Source organism: Convolutriloba macropyga, unplaced genomic scaffold (genome assembly GCF_964194025.1).
Source record: "Convolutriloba macropyga unplaced genomic scaffold, txConMacr16.3 SCAFFOLD_4831, whole genome shotgun sequence".
NCBI classification, from domain to species: Eukaryota; Metazoa; Xenacoelomorpha; order Acoela; family Convolutidae; genus Convolutriloba; species Convolutriloba macropyga.
In genome coordinates, this window is record NW_027450238.1 from 1 (window position 1) to 12431 (window position 12431).

Below are 12431 nucleotides of genomic sequence, written 5' to 3' on the forward strand. Positions count from 1 at the left end.
ATGGATTTTCTCCCTAATGAGACCCGGTAACAAGTCGACAAAGGGAAGAAACAATGAGGTTAAATTCAAAAAATCAATCAATATTTTTTAAACCAAATACTTTCAAAAGTCTTAAAAATCATTAGCTATTAACAAAAAATTCTTAATAAATTCAATAAAAAAATAATTATGAAACCAATGGGACCCGTATTTAGTTACACTAAGCCATGAGAACCGGTCTCAAGATACAGAAAAGTCAAAAAATTACAAAGAGTTTGCGAAAACAGAAATTATTGAAGCCATTTAAAATCATTAGCTATTATCTGAATAATGTGTATTTTTATATCAGTTTTCATATATAATTATACATTTAAAATCATACTAAAAAACAAATAAATTCATTTGGGTCACATTTGAAAACCATTGGGGTCTGTTATTACCCGAATGTGCTAAAAGAAGTGAAAAAGAAACAAATTTACCATCCACAAAATTTAATGAAAAAGCATATTGTCCAACAAACAAAAAATCAGTTGACTTGTTTATTTTGGAAGTACAAGAAATTGGATGAGACCTCTCAATGATTAGAATAAGTTTTGAAATTGACGAAAAAAAACAACAAAAACTGAAAAAAAGGAATAATATCATAAACTTTCTGACTATTCGCTATGAACTGTCTGCTTCGAGTAACACCATCCATTTGATGCTTAATTACAAGTGTATGAGGCCGGCAGGCAATTTACGTACGGTTAAATAAAGAATAAAAAAATAGGCAAAGCAGCAATGCAAAAAAAATTGAGCGAGTAAAGTGTCGATCGAAAAGCCATTTGAAAATAAAATTTCCCGGAAAAAATTTTTCTATTTTCAAATAATTCTGTAACAGCAATGGAATTCTTCCTTTTAAACAATATGACTTCAAAAAAATATCAAATATGAACGAATATATTAAAAACACGAAAGTTTTAGTGAAAACCCGTAAATATCGACGCCATTAAGTTCAAGAGATTTCAACGGAAGCCAATGAATATGCTGAACTGCGCCTCGATGGGCCACAAATCATGTTTGTCATTCATAAGTAATCAATATGACTTTTACAGCAGGTCATTGACTATAAAAACAACAACAAATAAAGCCAAAATCCAAAAACTCCACAGTAGAAAAGTGCAAGATGAAAGCGTCTGGGCCATTTGAACCATAAGCTTTTCTCTGAAAACACAATCTATGATCCATTAAACGCCCTCTCTAAGCCAATGGCAGCTTATAAACATTAAGATAAAGTAATAAGATATCAAAAGAAACAACAAATACCAAGAGAAATATCCAAAAAATTTTTAAAAAATTATTGAAACTCGTGCATCGAAGTCATAAAACCAACAGTTAGAAGAAAAAACCACTAACTAGACAAATTTTGTTTGCAGTAGAAAAAAACTGATCCTGACATTACTGACATTGACTTAAAGTTCGTGAAAAAAAGTTTACAATTGGTTATTACTAAGAAATTTTCGAAAATTTATTTTTATTGTCTTGACAGCCATTGAATTCAATAGCCTTCAACTGATGTCAATAAATACGCTCAGTTACGCCTCTATGGAAGGACTAGGATGTTTTTCAAGCATAGGTAATCAATAGGACATAACAATCAATCTTATCACTATGAAAAGAACAACAATTTATATATATATATATATATATATATATATTTATATATAAATATAGACAAAAACCAAAAAAATACGTAGAAAAAAGCGTGAGGAAAGTGTCGAAGCCGTTTAAACCGTACGTTTTTCCCTGAAAACTTTATCAATTAACCAATGAAGGTCTTCTTTAAGCCATAGGGAGCTATCAATATAAAGATAATGTGAAAATATTCCAAAAGAAAACCAATAATACAAAAACATTAAAAAACTTTGCATTTTTTCGAAACCATATGCCAATGATCTCAAACGACGAACTGTTAGAAGGTAAAACTGCTAACGAGGTTAATTGTGGTTGCAGTAGAAAGGAAAGAGTCCTATAATTACTGAGACTGACTTACAATTATCGAAAATAATTTACGTTGGTTAATGTTAAAAAAATTCGAAAATTTATTTTTAAAGGTTAACAGCCATTAGCTGTCCATTTAAAGCACTAGATTGGTTCATATATAGCTCATTACAAAAAGTATTGAATTCTTAGTCAGCGACTCTACGCCAGAGGACTCCGAAATTTTTGTAAAGTCTAAAAAAAGAAAATCAAAGTTTCGATTAAAGTTACGAAAATTCAGAGTCGAATCAAAAAACATGAGAATTGACCTTGAAAACGAATTTTTCGTTCATTGGATTTCATTTGACTGTAAATGATGTTCTGTCATCAATGGAACCTTGGTATGAGTAGCCTATAGGGTGACCTAAAATACAAAAAATATATGAAACGTTTTCTGAAAAAGGAGCTCTGAGTTAGAATTCGAATTTTTTTTATAGTAAACTTCCTATGAGGACCCAGAACTAGTCTTTTTTATCGCTTTTCGTCTATCTGGAGCTCAAAATTTGTTCATTTTGTGGGGTGAAATGCCATTATGAAGTATTATTATTATAAAAAACATCCTCGATAACTCCTCAAAAAAAAAGAATTCCAAAAAAAAATCTTTTGAATTTCGAATTCTACCCTGGACGAGCTTTATAATGATACCACTAACATTTATCTACGATGAATATATCGATCGGCCAAAACTGTCTGAAAAAAAAGACCCATCATTCGAGTATATAGTTCCTTCCCCACAATTGGGCCCAGAACAAATAAAATTAATATATATATATATATATATATATATATATATATATATATATATATATAATTCTTTATACTTATATATATATATATATATATATATATATATATATATATATATATATAATTTATTATATACATCCCCGTGTTCCCAGTTTTTTATACTGGATACTGGAATTATGTATTTTTTGCAATTACTAGAAATATGAACAAACTTGAGTTGCCCCTTGGAAAACCACTATTAGGTAATTTATCCGCTGGAAAAATGAATTAGTGAGTAGAGGTACGACTTTATGTACTATCACAAGTTCCGTGGAAATGCTGCTCGCTGGAAGTTTGTTGCTGATCAATTTTGCCGTAACTGCCTCGATTTAAAAAAAAAATGATACTATATTTTCGCTTTGATAATAAAACCTGCATGATTGATGGTTGTTTTTGATTGATTACTTCAAGAACGCTTTAAGAAGCGCTAGATCGCTCTAAAATTGATGTCATCTTACATAACTACAGAACATATGGGTCATTTTAGTAACTCTCTCTGCAGGTCATTCTAATCACGTTATCAACATGTTAAAACTCTATCAAAAGAAAGATTTGTGAAGATGTGAAGAAAATGTTTATTTGCATGTTCTCATTTTTTTTTGTGGATACAGCAGGAAAAAACTGATTTCTTTTTCCTTGCTCTGTGAACGTCTGATTGTTTTCAGTGCGCAACAAAAATGTTTCGTAGCAGATGAATGTAGTTCGATTATTTGCAATTTTGCCGGAGAATATGAAACGTTTCCATGTAAAATTGCAATCCGGCATCAACTAAAAAGTGAAAAAAAAAATAAAGTTGAAAAAATAATAAAGGTTTAACCAAGACGCAGACGATAAACTACCGGTACTTATTTGAAAATAAACTTGCTTCTAGTACGAGAATGAGTGTTATTGGCAAAAACATTGAGCTGGCCCTAATTTTCGTCTTTAACAACCGTCCAGATTTGAAACCACTTAACTAGGATGACATCACTGCTTTCATTACTAGATTTTTTTGTTAAATTATTGAAAAGAATAAGTTACAAACAAAAAGGTGAGAAAAAAGTATGAGCATAGTATTTTTCGGATGAGAATAGGCGTTTGACGTGTTTCAATTTGTATGTTTCCCGTATAAAATGATTTGATTTAAGACACAACCAAGTGATACAACTCCAATATGAAAGCGGCTTGTTTTCTCAAAAGTGACTTTTCCTATGAAAGTGCTACGCAAAATTCAACGAAATATTTTGAAAACCAAAAAAATCTTAAATTTGGAGGATGATAGACATTTTCTAATGCTAGATCTAATTCAACGGGTACTGCAATCAAAAATTTTCGGTTAAAGGATTATTAAAAAAATTACTCAAGAAGTTTATTTTTCTCTATCAAACAACTTTAGAATATAATTGATATTTTTTCCTCATATTTGGGCTGCTTGATGAACGAAAATTCTTATAATCTTGAAATATAAATGTTTTGCAATATTTCCTTATCTATTGTCAGTTCTTTTGACCGTATTGTGACGCTTCAATGGCGTGAAAATTTTTTTAAAAAAATTAATTTGAAAATTTAAAGATCAAATTTTCTTCACAAATTCCAAAGCTTGAATTGTCTCTTCAACGATTGATCTACATTTGTAAAAGCTTTTCGATGCTATACCATTTGCATCTTACCTTAGAGGATATCGATTGGCCAACCAACTACCATGGCAAGAGAGTAGGCCCGTTTTAGATGCCCTTGTCCTAATTTCATATTGGCTGGTACAAAATGTATAAATTATAAAAAATCGAAAAATAATCTTTTAAGTTCTTGATTAAGTTCTTTTAACTATTATCACGTCCAAAGAGTAGGCCTGCTTTAGATGTCCTTGTCTTCATTTTATATTGGCTGGTACAAAATGTATAAATTAAAAAGTTGAAAATTAATCTTCTGGGTTCTTTATTAGGTAATAAAAAGCGACATAGAATATGAAATGAAAACAAATTTAATAAAATACTGCCTTTTCCAAAGAAAATAGATTTGTGTTGATTAGTTTATGCGTTTTGGTTTGAATCCGGAAAAACTCTGAAATTTTTTGCAAAGGTTTTTTTTATCATATGTGTTTTTTCAAGTTAAGCTGCGATGCAAAAAATTGACTACTTTGTTAGTTTTGACAAATTCTCAGCTGTGAAATAATCTTTTCAGTTTTTAAAATTTAACGCGTGAGTGCATGATCTAGAACTTATGGGACGGTTACTCGCTGTATGCCAAATAAATCCTGAATACAATAGGATTACATAAATTTTCGCATGATGTTTGCTTAGATTTGTAGGATGATAGACGTTTTCTAATGCTAGTTCTAATTCAACGGGCACTACAACAAATTATTTGTGTTTGAAGGATGAATAAAACAAACTTCAAAGAGCTTTCTTCTCTCTATATCAATCAAATTTCGCATATATTTAATCTTTTCTTCTCATATTTGGGCCGCTTGATGAACAAAAATTCTGCTAATCTTGATATATAAATGTGTTTCGCGATATTTTTCATCTGTTGTCTGCTGTTTCTCCAGTAGTTTGACGCTGGAATGGCGTGAAAATTAAATAAAATATTTTGAAAAACTTAAACATCAACTTTTTTTCAGAAATTGCAAATCTGTAAATGTCTTTTCTTTGATTGATCCATTTTTCTGAGCGGTTTTCGATGCTATACTTTTGAATCTCTCCTTAAAAGATATCAATGGGCCAAAAGTTTGCCCTGGCAAAAAAGTAGGTCTACTTTTGGGGTTCTCATCCTCATTTTTATGAATAAATTTATAAATTATGTATAAATTTATAAATTTGTAAAATAAATAAGTTAATAAATTTTGAAAATTATTATTTTCTCATCTTGGTAATGTAAACCATAGCGTCTTAACATTTGAATTACAGACTAATTTACTGAAATACTGCCTTTCCCAAGAAATATAATTTTGTGTCGATCAGTTTTTGCGTTTTGCTTGAATTCGGAAAAAGCTCTGAAAAATTTTGGTTTTGTATCATATGGGTCCTTTCAAGTTAGGCTGCAATTCAAAAATTCACTATTTTGTTATTTTTGACTTTTCTCAGCTTTGAACTGATTTCTTTCTATTTTGGAGGCTTAACGCGTGGGTGGATGCTCTAGAAATTGTGCGACGATTGGTGGCTGTATGTCAAATAAATCCTAAATACAATAGGGTTAGATAAATTTTCGCATGATATTTGACTCGTTTGATATCGTTTTGCGTCTGTCTAATCGAGTTTCCGATCAAAAACGTGAGGTTTGCAATCTTCAAAGAAGGTCTCTATAAATATGGAAATTTTGATAATGTCGGTTAATCGGGGTGGTTTATTTACTGACTAATTTGGTAATCGAACAAACTGCGAAAACTCCCACTTAATATCAATATAGGGAGCATTGCTAAAGCTACATCACTCGGCAAATTTGTTCAAAGCTTGAATAGAATTTGGTGTGTTATAAAATCCAGCTGTTCGCTTAGATATCTTTCATTTAAAGATAGTTAGACGTAAGTTTACTTGACAAAATTTGAGGTTTAAGCAAACCTTAAACGACTTGATCGTTGCAATTACTGAGCAACATAGTGGTCTGATTTGACTTGTGAATAACCGATAAAGCTTCATCAAAACACCTGACTTCGATCATTTTTATCAGCTGTTAATTCTCGCGAACTGAAAGAGATATTCAAACATTGGTCCGAGATTAAATCATTAGAAATTAAGAAAACTGTAATCATAAAAGTCGATTGCGTTAGTCCCTTCAGAAGCTGCAAACATATTTCTTTATTTCTTGTGTTAAACCCATAGTTATTGTATTACACTCTCTCATTGAGGTAAGCAAGAGAATTTATCATTTTACCCAACAACCCCCCTCCCCTACTGGTTATTATGATTTGAAAAACATACTAATCGAAAAAGTTGAAACAGGACTGTGGATATTTTTTATTTTTCCACACTCTATTTGAAATTACATTGATATTGATAATTATAATCTATAAAAATGTTTCCATTATTCTTAATATGCAAAATCTGATGCTTTATTGGGTTATCCTGCAAATCCAATATCGCTTACTAGTCACGGAATTTTCAATTTTAGGCGACCCGACCAAAATTTCAGAGTTGCTGTTACTGAGTTGTTTCGGAGAGCTGCAATTTTTCTAAGCCTTCAATGTTAACATTAATAATTAGGCACTGAAAATCAATTATGGAAAGTCTTGAAACTCGATTGAGCTTTAAAAAAATATAAATACATTACCCCAACACACCCCCCCCCCCCCATCCTCATTGCTTCATTGAAACTCGAATGCAACGACTGATATAATTCAGATCCAAGTTGAACACCTTTTAGGCTATATTTATATTATTGCAACTGAATTTGAAAACAAACACGTTTTTGTCTATTTAATCGTCTGAGAAAAGTTTTGTTTACTTCACAAAATAAACCAACCTACTATTATTATTACATAAACGTGCAAAAATTCTAAATACAAGTTTTGTTTTAGAATTTGTGAACTCAAATAAAAATGGAAAACAACAACGACGAAGCATCTACCATTTCCACTGTGATCGGAATTTTCCGACTGAGGTCAAACTGAGCAGAGAAGAGATATTACGCAACAAGGGTGTGATAACAGTTGTTGCGTAACACGATGCAAGTGTCAAAATCTCACGAAGTGCAAACTATTCTGCAATTGGAAAGGCGTCAGAAAATTCAAAGAATGGCGAAAGCTCTGAGGAGAGAATTTTACAGAGAACTTTATAACCACGACTTTCACCACTAAATATTACATTCACTAGTCAGTAAATGAAATAGTAGTAGCTTTGTACGTACTATTACATAATAAAATAAATATAATTAGTTGATGAGTTAATGATTTAATAAAAATTTCTCTATAAAACATTCTTTGCCACAAGCATTTGAGAAATATATCCAGCTGGCATTCAAGCCAAAACTAGGAGGCTTAGTAATGTGCGTTCGCACATAATGTTCCGAGCCCACTTAATTGTCTAGCCTAGTCGAGACCAGGAATTCATGAAAAGACCTATTAACTCCAGGTGGGGGGGGGGGGTTAAATATTGAATTAAATTACACGGTCGAGGACCCTAGTTAAATTCAAGGCTAATTCTTTCCATAAGTCCAGTCAAATTCTTTTCATATGAAAAAATGAGGCAAACTAAAAGGTTCCGACAACATCTGGGTTCGATCTCGTGACTTTCTCCAATCTCGCCCAATGCTCCAATGCTTAACCAATAGCGCTACATGTCTTTACCTTTGCAGCAAATTGAAAACAAGTCATTATAACGGTCGCGAGCGTGATTCCAAGACATGTTTTATTGTCCAGCCAAATGCCAGAAAACCTTTATTGTCCAGCCAAATACCAGGACGTATGTTTTAGTTCAAGCCAAAGTCCAGAACATCGCATTAGGTCCAGACAATTTCTTTTCATACCCAATATCTGCCGAGGACAGTCTTTTCATACCTTAAATCTGTCGAGGACGGTCTTTTAATATTTCCAGGACCCGACTAGGGTTGCAAATGAGGAGATAGAAAACTTTCAAAAAATCTCACAGATTGATCAAAAATAAATGGTGCATGGATAAAAATTTTTCTTCCAACTCCAATCACTTAGTAAGGTATTTGAAGCCACTTAGTGGGCCGATGAGACCTGACATTATTAAGACTACGAGACAAGACCAGCAAAAAAATCAATTAACAACAAATATTTATATCAAAAAATTGATGTCTATTTTTTTAAAAATAAAGTACCTAATAACAAAGTCGAAATAGCGGCGGGGCCTGTGCATATTGACACTTGGTAAACAGTAGACAGAAAACAACAAAAACGACACAGTTAAAAAAACGTTTGTCCTATTGAGAACAAATAATTTCAAAAATTGAAAACTATTTGATATCAATTCAAACCTTTAAGTAGGTTTCTTTTTAGTCATATGTTAATACTTTTTGACCTGTCTTTATAATCCAGAATATGTCGTACGTCTACAAAAAAAACTTCAGACGAAGAAAAGATTTGATTAAATTTGGTAAGAAAATGGCGTCAAAACCGTTAAAACTGTATTCTAATCCGCACACAATCAGATATGGTTAATTTTGGCTTCTTTGAACAACAATATTGCGATATGTGGTGGTCGAATTTTTGTAACAAGTAATAAAAAAATAAATGCAAAAGACTGAAAAAAAAACAATTGTATTATTAGAAAAACTTTAGTTTCAAGACATCAATGTCCGTAGAGTCAATGACTTCCCGGAAACATTAGACAAAATATAACAAACACGACACTTTTAAAAAATTTTTTTTTGTTTTTTAGAACAATTAATTTCAAAAAAAAAATTATTAGATATCAGTTAAAACTTTAAATAGATTTCTCTTCAGCCATGCGTTAATAAAAACACTTTTAGACCTGTCTTTATTATCCAGAATTTGTCGTACGTCTACAAAAAAACAACAATTTTAGACGAAGGAAAGATTCGATTAAATTTGGTTAGAGTATGGCGTAGAAGCCGTTAAAACCGTATTTCTAATCCATCAGAAACCAGATGTGGTCAGATATGGTCAATTTGAAGATATGGTCAGAATTTGTTTTCTTTAAACAACAATAATGAGATATTCGACGTTTGAAATTTGAAAAAAAGAAAACAAGTAATAAAAACATTAAAAGTTTAATAATACTTTTGTATTTTTCAAAAAGAGTTAATTTCAAGACATAAAAACGTTAAATAGCAAAATAATTTCGTGAACAAGTTCTTTTTGGTCGCGGAAAAAACCATTGAGATCTGTCATTGTTCAGATTACGTCATAAGTCTGCAAAATGAACCATAAAAATACATAATTATTCAGTGAATAAACATTTTGCGAAAAACGGTATAGAAGCTGTTAAAAGAGCAAGCATTGCGCTAAAAAGCTCAGATGTCTTCAAATGTTCTTAGTTGAACACCATTAATTTGAATTGTGAGCAAAATATAATGAGACTAGTTAACAACTCGACAAAATAGAAAAGCAGAATGCAAATTAAGAAAACAGGTATATATTTTAAAAACTATTTGATTCCAGAGTCGAGAAGAAATTTACCTATATGATGAACTCAGAAAATGAGCTTTTTTGCTTTTCCATAGGAGGCCACTAAGACTTTTGTAATTATTCACCATTTAAAATGTGACAAAAGAAGACAAAATTTGAAAATTAAATAGCATTTCGCGAGAAACCGGTATCAAGACAGTTAAAACAATAAAAGTTGCACTAACAGCCTTTGATACGTTCATCAACTGTGCTTCCTTTGAACACCAACAGTTTGATATGCATCCTGTAATTTGTGAGCCTCGATAACAGGAGGACAAAAAAGAACAGTGAAATGCAAATTTAATAAAAAGATTCTATACATTCTTTTAAAACACTTGACTTCAAGATCACAAAATCTTTAGCTATGTACTGACATCCTAAAACTGGTTCCTCTGTTCATCCATTGGAAACTTCTCAGAACTGCATATATACAGCATATGCCAAACAACTTTAGAAGAACAACAAACATCTTCAAAAATAAAAAAACTGCATTAAATTCTGCTATAATACGGTTTAGAATCAGTTAATACCATAATCTATTCACGGAAAGATTTCTTTGTTTAATTGCGACTGCATTTTGTTTGCCAACAATGTGGTATATGATCTGTCAAGGATATGACAAGAGAAGATAATTCACCTCAAAAATAGGAATTTTATTAAAAATCAACATTTTTAAAGGAAAACTCGTTATATAGAAACCATTAATTAAAACTGAATCAAATAAAAGTTTTAATCACAATCTTAGAAAGACAATATGGCCTGTCTGGCCTACGTTAAGCCACAAGTTGGCCAAAAAGAGAAATAAGTTCCATAACTCAATAATCCATTGTTTATTTCTTAAATGTGTTTTTCAAAGTGAAAAAGACCGTAAACTTTTTACTAGAAAACCAGATAGGTTTCCTTAAAATTCCATAGGAAGCCATTTGAACCTGTCATTAGTAGCTTTATTTTCTGTAGTTAGCGTAAGAAATTGCAAAAATATTGACTGACAACAATCCGATTTTTCTTTGAGAAAAACTGGCAAAAATTACGTAAAACTATGGAAAATGTAAAGAATAAGAACGAAAATCAGTCAAATGTTTACAAAACTTGCTAACTCTGTGGAAAAAATGAAATAAAAAATCAGTTGTTCATTCTAATCTGGTTGGGTTTTCTACCACACACTTGCTAACTCTGTGGAAAAAATGAAATAAAAAATCAGTTTTTCTTTCTAATCTGGTCGGGTTTTCTACCACACACAACCCTCTACGATGAAAATATCGAAAAAAATTGATTGAACAAAAAACAGTTTGTGTACATAGTTCTTCCCCCCCACAAAAGTGGGTCGGAACAAAAAAGGATATATAAGTCAATATAAAACGCATGGACATGTGCAAGTCTGTGCATAAAGCAGAAGGTTGCATAGTTTCAGGCCTGTTAGAAAGCAAAATGATATTTTTCACTTAAAAGGTGCTTGTGTTATTGCAAAAGTTGTACGAATGAAACAGAATTGGAAAAAAGAATTCTGTGGAATGATTTTATGTGCATCTTTCTTCTCTTCCACAAAGGATGAAAGAGAGTTATTAACACTGTCTGTTAATCTATAATTAACCTTCTATAATTAACCTTGCAAAACTGAAAAATCCGGAAGCGGCCTATGGAAAAACAGACGCACTCTAAAAATGTTCCGGCAAATTTATCTCCATCGCTTAAATTTAAGCAGAGCTATAATTAACTACACCTGCAAAATTACCTGCAAATAAATCACTTGCCGTAAATACATTACGTAGAAATTATTTGCAGACTCAAAACAACGAATTTAGATTTGGTTTGTAGAAATTTTCTTGAGAAAAATATTTAAAAACTTAAACTTTACTACTGCACTGATGTATACGTAAATGTCCCGATATTCGAAAATCTGAAGAACAGAGAAAAACAACATCACAATTTTTGTACAGAAGCCGGTCTTGGAACTAATAAACCTTATTAAAGCCATCGAAAAAAGTACCCAGAAAAGATTTACCCTTTAACTTATTCCTTTATTTTTCTGTCGCAATAATGGATTGATTACGGATTTAATTGTAATGGTCGCAGGTATAAAATTTCTTCATATAAAAAATTTTTTAATTAATTTTACCTATTGCTATTTTATCTATTTGCAGCTGCTGAAGAATTGTTTTTGCCATGCTTCAAAACGTTGTCATACTCCTCGTTCTAAAGTTAATCTCAATTAATAAGTTGTCTATTGCCGATATTTGAGTTTTTTTACAATAACACCGAGCCCAATTTTAGAATACTATCCAAACAAAAGTAAATCTTGGCAGTCTGAAATCTGTTCTAGAAAATTTTTGTGCTGGTTCTTGAATTGAATTGTTCTATCTATTTTATTTTGGTTGTTCATTAAATATGAAGGGTAGTTTCAGAGCTCTGGAGTTCAATCTGCTTGTTTGATTTTGTTTTCGCAAGCAATTTAAGGAAATTGACTTTTAGTGCTAAGCTTCTCTGATGGATAGAATTACTTAATATTTTTTATTTGGAATTTTTTTTCATGCGTACCTTTCTGTTAAAGATTTTCCGTTGTTCTATTTCCATTGCTTCGGAA

General features: G+C 31.3%; 1 long non-coding RNA gene across 1 annotated transcript; it reads left to right on the forward strand.

Annotated features, from left to right (window-relative positions):
- The first annotated feature begins 6044 nt into the window (after window positions 1–6044).
- LOC142355729 (uncharacterized) lies at window positions 6045–7672 on the forward strand. The gene is made up of 2 exons (XR_012761289.1): window positions 6045–6607; window positions 7277–7672. It is a non-coding gene; the product is annotated as an uncharacterized LOC142355729 (long non-coding RNA).
- Window positions 7673–12431: the final 4759 nt, after the last annotated feature.